General features: G+C 33.5%; 1 pseudogene; it reads right to left on the bottom strand.

The window, feature by feature from the left end:
* Positions 1–309: 309 nt before the first annotated feature.
* Positions 310–1594, bottom strand: LOC100411018 (glyceraldehyde-3-phosphate dehydrogenase pseudogene; annotated as a pseudogene).
* Between the last annotated feature and the right edge of the window lie 10824 nt (positions 1595–12418).

Here is a 12418-nt window from a genome sequence, read left to right as displayed (position 1 = left end):
GGTGAGATTCTCAGAAATATTGTTGGAGAGGCATCAAGCAAAAATAGAAAATTATTTAATAATAGTTAAAATATTATTAAAAATAATATTAAATAATGATAAATGGTTAAAAATATCAAATAATGGTGATAAATGCAACTAGGTTTTTGAATAAAATTAATTAATATAATCTACATAATCTGTCTTTCTATATATACACACATATATAATCAGAAAACACAAGAAGAATAACATGTTATTAATGAAGTTAAAGTATTCTTTTTTTTTTTTTGGCTGAGCACAGGGGACTTTACTGATGGTACACGACAAGGTGGGGATCCCTAGGCCTCTCCCTCTTCAAGGAGTCTGCATGGAAACTGTGAGGAGGGGCAATTCAGTGTGGTGGGGGACTCAGTGTGGCAGGGACTCCCCAGCAGTGAGAGTCTCTCTTCCTCTCATGCTGTTGCTGGGGCTGGTAGTCCAGGGGTCTTAATCCTTGAAGGCCATGTGGGACATAAGGTCCACCACCCTGTTGCTATAGCCAAATTCTTTGTCATACCAGGAAATGAGCTTGACAAAGTGGTTGTTGAGGGCAATGCTAGCCCCAACATCGAAGGTGGAAGAATGGGTGTCACGGTTGAAGTCAGAGGACACCACCTGGTGCTCAGTGTAGCCCAGGATGCCCTTGAGGTCCCCTCCAATGCCTACTTCACCACCTTCTTGATGTCAGTATATTTGGCAGGCTTTTCCAGATGGCAGGTCAGGTCCACCACTGACACGTTGGCAGTGGGGACACCGAAGTCCATGCCAGTGAGTTTCCTGTTCAGCTCAGGGATGACCTTGCCCACGGACTTGGCAGTGCCAGTAGAGGCAGGGATGATGTTCTGAAGAGCTTCACGGCCATCACACCAGTTTCCTGGAGGGGCCATCCACAGTCTTCTGGGTGTCAGTGATGGCGTGGATGGTGGTCATGAGTCCTTCCACAATACCAAAGTTGTCATGGATGACCTTGGCCAGGGGCACTAAGCAGTTGGTGGTGCAGGAGGCATTGCTGATGATCTTATGGCTGTTGTCATACTTCTTATGGTTCATGCCCATCATGTACATGAGGGCATCAGCAGAGGGGTCAGATATAATGACCCTTTTGGCTCTCCCCTGCAAGTGAGGCCCAGCCTTCTCCATGGTGGTGAAGATACCAGTGGACTCTACCACATACTCAGCACCAGCATCGCCCCACTTGATTTTGGAGGGATCTTGCTCCTGGGAGATGGTGATGGGATTTTCATTGATGACAAACTTCCTGTTCTCAGCCTTGACAGTGCCATGGAATTTGCCATGGGTGAAATCATACTGGAACATGTAGACCATGTAGTTGAGGTCAATGATGGGATCATTGATGGCAACAATATCCACTTTACCAGAGTTAAAAGCAGCCCTGGTGACCAGGTTGCCAATACAACCAAATTCGTTGACTCCGACCTTCACATTCCCTATGGTGTCCCAGGGATGTGGCTGGCAATGGGAGACTAGAAGCAGCTCTCTGTCGAACAGGAGGAGCAGAGAGCCCATGAAGTTAAAGTATTTTAATTTATTTGCTTTCTTCTTTTCCAAAAGGAGTGTAAAATTCCTATTATCATGATACCTGTATTAGTAAAGAATAAAACCTGTAAGGGTAGTGTAAGAGAATTGGTATATATATCATATATGTATTAGAATGAGTGTATATTATTAGTATATTCATTAGTATATATTCTATGTAAGAATACAGTCTTACAAATATTTCAAAATCTTTTAAGGTGGCTCATGCCTGTATTCCCAGCACTTTGGGAGGCCGAGGATGGTGGATCATGAGGTCAGAAGATCGAGACCAGCCTGACCAACATGGGAGACTCTGTCTCTACTAAAAATACAAAAAATTAGCAGGGCATGGTGGCCTGCTACTCAGGTAATCCCAGCTACTCAGGAGGCTGAGTCAGGAGAATCGCTTGAACCCAAAGGTGGAGGTTGTAGTGAGCTGAGATGGCACCACTGCACTCCAGCATGGGAGACAGAGCAAGACTCCATATAAAAAAAAAAGGTAAATAATTGCCAAAATACAATAAGTAAATAAAGAGAAATTTTTAAAATATCTTGCTAAAGTGAACAAGAGTAAGCTATGAGAAGGGAAAACAGACATAGAGCTGAATAGCTGAACCAAACAAAAAGAATACAGTAAGATGGTAAATTCAAATATAAATATGTCACTAAATGCATTAAATGGAAAGGAAATAAATCCACCAAATAAAAATCCAATAAACACCAATTAAAGGACTACAATTATTGCTCATGATAAAATAATAAAATGCTATTGATAAGAAACATTATAAACCATATTCATAAATATATAGAAAATATATTTAGAAATAATATTAAATTAAAATCCTACTAAGAGAAAGTATATAGACTATGCAGAAGTAATATTTGAGGAAACAATCAAATGCTTTTTATTTCTTTGAAAAGAAATCAATAAAAATAAATACAATAAACCTTATTAAAGAATGATAGTAATATTGTTAATAGGTGAGTTAGATGTTGAGATAAAAGAGCATTCATAGGAAAAATTAATTACTTCATGATAAAATGTTAAATTAACTAATAATATAAAAGTATTATTTATTTAATTTATTTACTTATCTATTTGTTTATTTTGAGACAGAGTCTTGCTCTGTCACCCAGGCTAGAGTGCAGTGGCACAATCTTGGCTTACTGCAACCTCTAACTTCTGGGTTCAAATGAAGAATTCTTATACACGCCATTCCATGGTCTCAAAAAATTAAGACAAAAGCTGTAAAATTGTGAGGTGAAATCAGTCTAAATTACATTGGAGATTTTAACATAAATCTCTCAGTAATTAATGAAACAATCAAACACAACTTCAATAAGAATATAAATGTTATAAAAAATTGGTAAAGCTGACCCAATGGTCTCCTATGACACAACACTCATGACCTTCAAATAATGTGTTATTTTCAACAACACGATTTATAATTATTGACCACATATTGAGTTATAATTAGAGTAACAATGCATCCAGTTTGCCTGAGATAGTTTTTTGTCCTCTCCTGTTGTTTCAACATTAATTATTATTTCCCCTTTTCATCTTTTATAGTGCACTTGTTTGGATATAATTTATATGGGTACTTTAGTCAAAAAGCAAGTATCAACACATTTTGAAGAACTGAAATCCTATAAGGTATGACTGCTGACCTCACTCCAAATAAGCTAACAATCAATACAATTTTGTAAAAAGAAATGCCCATAAATTTAGGAATTGTCATAAAGGTGTTAAAATAACCCATTGATAAAATAATAAATCATAATACATATTAAAAATATTTTTAAAATATTGATAATGGAAAGATATATCAGTTTTTTTCTGTAACTAATTCTTAGAGAAAATTAATATAGTAAATATATATATGAAAAGAATACAAAGCCTTAAAATTGGTAAGCTAAACATATGTAAGTTTTAAAAAGAGGTATCCAGGTAAACCCAAAGAAAGTAGGAGAGAGGAAAATATGGAATTAGAGCATACATTTACAAAAGAGAAACAATTTTAAAATAGAGTGGATAAAATAAACCAATCTGAGCATACATTTTATGATTGTAAACTATTCAGTGGTTTATAATTATATAGGGCTGAAATAACATCCTGGCAAAATGTGGCCCAGACTTATCCCTTCAACTTCAACTCTTAACACATTCCACTTCACGAAAGTCAACAAGACTGAACTTTCAATTTCCCCATACACCCCTTCTAAATATTACTCCCTCTGTATGGAATAATTTCCCACTTCTAAATAATCTTTCTGTTGAATAATTCCTACTTGTCCTCTAGAGTAAGTTGAGAGCCCCCCATTTCCAAGAAGCCTTCTATAACTCATGAGCCTGAAATAGGCATCTCTCTCATATATCTGCACAGCATACGAACTAATGAATTTTCCATGAATGATAATAACATTATGGTAGTTTCATGTGCACTTCTATGTGTCTTCCACCAACCTACTTATTCCAAAAAAGAGGGAAGTATGTCTATAATGTTGAATGAATGAATAAAAGAATAAGGTGATAAAAGCTACATAAAATAGACAATGTAAATATAGAAAAAAGTAGAAAGATTCAAGTTCTCCACTTTTTCTATACTTGCATTGTCTATGGTTCAAGGATTCTATGCATGGTAACATTTAGTGAAAAGGATTAGAAAATGCCCACCAAATTATACAATTTCAATGCTATTGTTAATTATATTGACTGCTGACTTTCAGAAAGATAAAGGTGGATATTAAAGTTCACTAAGAGCTAAAGGAAAAATATCAATTATATACTTCTATTTTGGGAAATTTTGATGAGAAGCAGAAAGTGACAGAATATTACTGGAGAAATTGTAAGCAAATACATCTAAGGATGACTATTAGTACTTCAATAAAAGAGACTGCATATAAACTTTTTTATGTTTAAACCAGAAAAATAAGTTTGAGCTATTCATACATGGATGTTTTATTGATAAAGAGAAAGTAGAGATGATCATTGCACTAATCTTCAAATTGAGTTGTCCAGATTCACTGTGGTTTCTAAAAGTTTATGTAAAGAGAAGCTTTAGGTATAAATTAAACCCTAAAACTGACTCCTGGTTCTTTTACTGGCACCAACCTGAAAAAATACAGTTTTATCTGTCTTATTTATCTGTAGTTTTCACCATGTATGGATAGGTAAAGATAAGAATGTTCACATTAAAGAACACAATTTTCTGTTGTTATAAAACATTCAGAGATGTGACAAAATGAGCACAAAATTCTCCAGATCAATATTAAAAATATATATATTCTAGTTACTTCAAGTAGTATATTCATCTAAACTGTGAGGAAGAAAAACCTTTTGGATCATAAATGGTCACCATCAACTCTGTATTATTATTATTAACCACATGGAAAGAAAATATAACTAAAACAATGAGATGGTTCTATTTCAATGTGTTATATTTTTTAAGAGTCAATAACATATTTGCTGGCATATCTCAATATGTTAAAAATGAAAATATTTCAAAATGAAATTATTAAAGATCTTTCCCTCTTAATATTTAGAGAGCTATATCATTGGTTTTCATGTTATATGGTATTCTGTAGTACTTTTATATATTAAATAATTTAAAGAATTTCTTATTTTTTGACATCACAATTGATTTTGTATATGTGTACAAGTTACTTACCATACTTCTAATAGAAATATAGAGTCTCTATGTCCTTTCCTTCAATCTTGAAAAACACTTGTTATTGTCTGTGTGGAAAGATTAAGATGGAAATGATGCCAAGTGATTATCAAGGCTAGGTTGAGGAAGGTGATACACTTTCCACCTGGTTTCCTCCCCCTCCCCCCCCCTTTCTTTCTCTTTCTCTCATTCTTTCTCTTTCTCTGTCACTCTTTGGATGGTGACTTTGGAGTCTTGGATCACATGGAAAAGTCAGTCACCTCGGAAGTCACCTGGGAAGCTACCTTGCTGGAAATATCACAGAAAGATTCCACACAGAGATAAAGGGATTGGCTGAGGAAACTCAGCTATTCCATTCCTCAACCCTTCGAAAAACTCAATCTCAGGTGCCAGACATGCGAGTAAATCTTCAGCTGGTTCCAGCACTAGTTTCTATCTGTAAGTCATGAAGTGAGATACTGAGTAAGAAATGCCTAATTGAGTTCAGTTGATGCCCAGAATTATTAGAAATACTAAAATGATTAATATTGTTTTAATTCATTAACAGAGTGATTTGATTTGTAGCAATAGATAATTAAGATAGATATTTAGGTTGTCTCTAATACTTTATCGTTAAAAAAATAATAATATTATTATAATAAATATAATATTTTTATTTATACCTAATAAAAATAATAGGTATAAATCTTGGTGTTCTCATCTAATTATTTCTTCAGAATAAATTACTATAAGTGGAATTGCTCTTATCAAAGACTATGCATATTTTTTGATTCGCAATTGTTCTCTGCTATTATATTGATTTACACACCCAGTAGTAGTGCTTAAGAACATCACTGACAACCCTGGATTATATCATTAACTCTGCTAATCTAAGAGAGTAAGATGATTTCTCGGTGTTCTCATTTGAATTTCTTTGATTGCTATTGAGATCTAACTCTTCCCATACTGTTTTTGAAACACACACACACACACACACAGAGAGAGAGAGCGAGAGAGAGAGAGAGAGAGAGAGAGAGAGAGAGAGAGAGAGATTTTATGTACTTTGAAATATTCATGGGAAATATGAACAAAAATTATACAAGTATTTATCTTCCCATTAACTTCATGGAAGGGAAAGTCAAAAGTGAAAAACATTGTAAAATGATAAATTAACACATCAGTTATGACTAGGTAGGATTTAAGATTAGATTGAGATTAAAACTAAATTATTTCAAAATAGATTAACTGCCAAATTCCCAGGCTTAAGTGATTTCAGGAGAGGTTATATCTTGAAAATCATTCTCATAAAATGCATTGAAACAGACCTCTCTTGTCCTTCAATATATATATTTTCTTTTTTTAATGATGATTTTTAGAAAAGAGTTTGTTCTTATGAAGCCGTCACCATTGTATTCACACACTAACCCTAAAGGTTGACCTTTATTGCAGGAATGTCCACTTCCATACACAGTCACAATGGAAGTCTGAGGGGGAAAGTGTAGTCTTGGTTTACTTAAACCCTTAGGGAATATCAGTTTTATTGTTATAGAATATGGAAGAGACATGCAGGACACTAAAACTTTGACACATCTTTCCCCGGAGGATGCTTTTGTCAACAGGAGTCACAAACCATAAAGAACAAAACCAGCAATGAAGGCAGGACAGGTTACATAAAGTTTAATTTAAATCTTCAAAAATAGGCCATAAATACATTCAAAATAAAAATAAAAAACCAGGAGAAATCATTTACCACCTGGAAAAAAGACCAAGAGCTAATATCCCCAAAGTCCAAAGAGCTCCTATAATATAAAAATTTAAAATATATTCAATTCAACTGATAAATGCATATGAAAATTACAGGATTATTATCTTTTAAAATAATAAAATATAAAAACACTAATGATATTTCATTTTTGTTGATTAGAAGATAATTTTAAAAGATTGAAATGTTTAGTGCTGGGAAAGACAATTGTACTTTTGATAAGAATTTAACTTGTTATAATCATTTTAGAGAACAATTTGAAAATGACTATTAAAGTTTAAATAAGACAAATACGTAAGCATATGCATGTGAGCATGTTCAATAAAGCATTATTTGGAACAGCAAAATATTGGAAAGCAATATTTCAAAATTGGGAAATGGTTATTATACGAAGCATGTGCTTCACACAAAAGATACTAAAAGGGCAAGCTTTCAGTAATCAACATTATATTCAACAGCATTAGTTGATCTAAAAGAAAAGAGAAAAAGGAGGTATTATAATTAGAATTTTGAATGTCTCACATTAGATCCTTAATTAAACTCCATAAGGTTGGTGCAAATATTACCAGTAAGGAACCTAATTTTTAATACATAAATTAATAAGCAACATTATATATCATGTACATAAGAAATGCAGATTTAAAATAAGAAAATCTGAAGAGTTAGTGGATGATTAGCATATGAGTACTGTTAGGAGAAAATGATGAAGTAATTTTTGCCAAGTTTGGTGGTAGGGAAAAGTGTACGTGGATGTTTGACTATGTGATTTGTGAGGGACAATTGTAAGTCAGCATCTTCAGTAGAGACAGAGAGCGTGTGCTTCATCAATGATTAGAACATGGGTGGTGCTTTTTACTCAATAGTAGTTTCACTATTAGTAGAACAACATAAATATTTTTAAAAATTCTGTCACATCACTTATTTTCAAAATGGTTCTATTTGCTATCTCTGTCTTTTTCAGGATTCTTTCTTGTTGAACAGAAAGAATAGCACATTACAGGTCTGATAATATGTTTAATATGTACTCACATGCAATAACCTAATGCAGAAATTTTCCATAAATATTTTCAGATTTCTCAAAATGTACATGAAAATGTCTTGAATTACTAGTGTAATTCATAGTCAAAAAACATTTACGGCACTTAGGTTTATCATACTGACCAAAAATATCCCACTTATGTACAACATCAGCTGTACATTAGTTGCTACAATATCAATTCTACATAATGTTTAGTTTTTTGTAAAAAATAGAATAATATTCTTATTACATGGTTTTCATTCATTTTATTCTTCTTTCTACCTCTTCTAAAATTAGATACTTCTCATCAGCCTCTGTGACATATATATTTGATGGCTAGTATGTAGGTGGTTTGAAGCTTGGATTTTGTTTTCTAAACATTAGATTTACCTACATTTTCACAGATGATAACCTGTATCAATTACCGATTATTCTCTAGTGCAAGATGGAATTTGCCAAAGATAGAAGGAAGTTGAGAGATAGTGACATCTTAGATAATTCAGAGTATTATACAGACTTAGAGACAAGTAATACAAATTATAGAAGGGTCAGGATATAGACCTGAATATAAAGAGTTTAACGACATTAAGTCTAGTAAAAGAAAATAACAATTTATAAATATATAAAAATTATTTTAAAAAACTGTTCAAGCATTTTGGAAAAAATATGTACTTTCTGACGCTGAATTAATAAATAATAGGATTACTAAGTGTTTTTTTTTTTTTCTGGGATGGCTTACATGTATGTGGCCAGGACTATGCTAGCTGTCATAAAATTCTCACACGGTTGACAGAAAGTAAACTTAAAGCTTATGAAATATATTCTACCTGCATTATAAGTGAAAATATGCCAAATCAATTTACTCTCCATGATCATACCTCAAATTACAGTAACAAAAATAGAACCCAGTTTTCTTGGATCTCAGTTTTGTCCCATAGTTATTATGCTATGACTTACTTTCTGTTTCTTCCTACTTTTGATTAAGTGCCATTTTCTTTTTACAAAAATTGATGAAAAAAATGCCTACACTCAATTCAGACAAATTCAGAAATATCTGAACAGAAAAATCCAGAACTGAGGCTGATAGTGATGGTGCATGGTCGTGTTATTAGATTCTAAAGGTATTTAGAATTTGACACTTGGCTTTCAGCAAGTTAAAAATACTTTAGCTGTACCTTTGTGAAAAAATAGAATGATGAATTGAAAATTCTCAAACACAGATAATGTGCCTCTCACATTATCTAGCAGAGCATAAAAGCTGAGTGACAAGATTTATTCTGTTCTCCTGTAAAAATTACTGTCTTTGGCCAGAATAACAGAAGATAATTGACACTAGTGTCTTAATGCTAAATTGAAAGAACTACCCTGTTTTAATTTTCTGATAATGAACTCTAAAGAATGCCTCTTCCTCTAGTACACATATGGCAGATTGTATCTCAAAATGCTTTTCTGTCTAAATATCCAGAATAAATACCAAATAATGTCACTATTATTATGCAAAATCAGCATGATGTGAAGATTCAGGTACATGAAATATAGCAACATGGTACTTAGAGAAGCTTTTACTGAGCCAACTTTCATTCCCACAACATGAAAACAAAATCAATTCTGCTTAAGATAACATAAGTGATGCTATAATTGAGGTAATCTTTACAATACAGCTTGTGCAGTGACAAGAGGAAATGCAAGCCATTTTTATTTTGTTGGAAAATGGCTCAAAGGCAGAGATTTTAGCCCTTGGAGACTCGCAATAACCTTTAATGAGGGCAACAGCCATCATCCAAGAAATATAACAGATGGCAGCATGGTTGCCTCACTCAGACACAGGTTACGAAACAGACGAATATAGGATTTTAATATTTGCAATATCTGAAGAAGATGGCTCTTAGACCAGGCAGTAAAATCAAAAGACATATAGCATCAAGAATGTCAAAACTATTATAAATCTTTTTCTTTTAATATATATTACTCCACATGGGATTCGAGTTCCTTATCAATATGACCCAAAACAATCCCTGGAGTTTAGGGTCCTTAAAGAAAGGAAATGTATTTTGTCCAATGCTATAAAATCGAAAGTTACATAGTGAATATTCAAAAATATCTATATTTGAATTAAAATATAATAGAAAGTATCAGAGTAGATCCATACGCAGAAACAGAAATATATTTCCCATGTGTCAAACTGCAAAAGAGCTTGGAAAGACCTCTGTCTATAACTCACCAAAAAGTATAATGTTGAATGAGGTATAAAACTACCTCTTTAGTTTCATTGCTAAGCAAATACAGCAGCTAAGACATGGAATGAAGAAAGAAATTGAGATCCAAGAAATGATGGAAACTCATTTTTGTGAGATTCACATTAACTGTTACTTTTTCCCCAGGCTTTTCCCATTATCTGCTGAGGCCTTGAAGTTCAGCTGAATTGTGGTCCAGAGTTGCTGGCAGCCTTGCTGGCATGGAAAGCAAAAATTAAAATGTACATGCACTAAGAAGACAGGACTTGACAAAGTGCTAGACAAATTGGATTATTAGAAGAGTGAATTGGACATTCTGCCTAGGTTTGTCCTCAAAGTTATTTGGTGATTTTGAAATGCTCTGTTTCAAAAGGAAAGAAACACAGCAGAAACATACTGCTAAAATGTTAAACAAGAAGCCTAAGCTTTGGCCATCTCACCAACCCAAGACACACACACACACACACACACACACACACACACACACACACACACAAATGTAACTTAGAATGTTACAAGAAAGAGAAAACACTTCATTTTTACAATTAAAACCACAGAAAGAAAGAACCTTAAACTACTTGCGAACCAGAATAAACCCACTTAAAATTAAACTTCAGATCACCTTCATTACTCTTTTAATAAGTTGATCTGCCTTCCAAAAAAATTAAACCTTCTCTGGAGGAAGGAAATATGATCTGCAGACCCTGAAAGTTTTCACATTCCATGTATAACATGTATATTATTGTATAACATGTATACAATAATAGCACTGTTTTAGTTTCAACTATTACATAGCAGGTAATTTAAAAATTTGGTGGTCTACAACAACAAATATTTTATTATCAAGACTGTTTCTTGATAATAAGTTGCATCAACAACTGGTGTAGGGATTGGTTGGACATTTCTGGCAAAAGGCCTTTCACATAGCTGTGGTCAAACTGTTGAGGAAGCTTCACTTGTGGGCTGTAGAAGCTCCGGGATAGCTGAGTATCTCTCTCCATGTAAACTCAGAGAACTTGGCCTAGAGTGACACAAAACTCTAGAGGTGCTTAGAACACAAAAGTCAAGGAGGCCTTCCTGCTTAGGGTCATGAAAGTGCAGATGTGGCACTTCCAAGGCCTTGAGAGGAGTGTCTTTTGGAGACACCTACAGTACAAAACTCAAAAGCACATTTTTTTTTAATAGAAAGTCTTCACTTGCAAGACTGTAACAATAAATATTTTTTTCCTCTTTTTTTTTTCTTGGCTCTAGGCATCTCTTTTGCCTCTTGTCCCTCCTCTGAACCCTGTCTTAGGGCTCACAATGTATTGTATTTCTATGTGGCTTAACTTGGCATCCTTGGGAGCATGGTGGTCTTAGGATACATGGTATAATCTATGGCGATTGAAGGCCTAAAGATAAGCTGTTATCCCAAAAGATAGGTGGAAACTCTATCACCATTCTAATGTAGCTTCAACTTCTATATAGCGCTATTTTCATCATATTTTATTGAATACAAGGGAGTCAATAAGGTCCCACCAGTTCCAATGCGAGGTACATATATATATGACCACTTGATGAGAATAGTATAAACTTTGAAAGGATTAAAATAATTGTTTTTAAGGAAGTCAATAACAAGATCAAGAATTTCACCAGTATATTAGAATCTGCAAAGAAAATCAATATTCTAGAACAGAAAATGCAGTAATTCAAACTAAGAACTCATTTTTGAGTTTAGCTACAAATCATTAACATTGGAATAGAATATTATTGATCCAAACTAAAAGAGAAAAAGTACTTGTAGTAAGGAATAAAATAAACATAAGATACAGCGCCAAAATATCTACCTAACATCCATGTAATCATAAGACAGAAGGAAAGGAGAAAGTAAATGGGTCGTCGAAGAGCTACTGACTAAAAATTTTTCAAAACCAGTGAAAGACAGTAAACCCAAGATTCAAAATTATCAGTGCACTCAAAGGAAGACGTATATCAAGAAAATCACACCAACAAATAATCTGTTAAAATAGCTGAAAATGAAAGGTAAAAATAAAAATCTGTGAAGCAATTGAAGGAAAAATGTATGTCTTTCAGGGTAGCAACAATAGGATGGACAAATGACTTCTCATCAATAATTATGGGAGTCAGAAGACAAAAATATGACATGACCAAAACACTAGATGAAACTACATTTTTATATGCAGCAGAAATAATCTTCAGA

Source organism: Callithrix jacchus, chromosome 3 (assembly GCF_049354715.1).
Source record: "Callithrix jacchus isolate 240 chromosome 3, calJac240_pri, whole genome shotgun sequence".
NCBI classification, from domain to species: Eukaryota; Metazoa; Chordata; class Mammalia; order Primates; family Cebidae; genus Callithrix; species Callithrix jacchus.
This window is presented reverse-complemented; position numbering and strand designations above follow the sequence as displayed.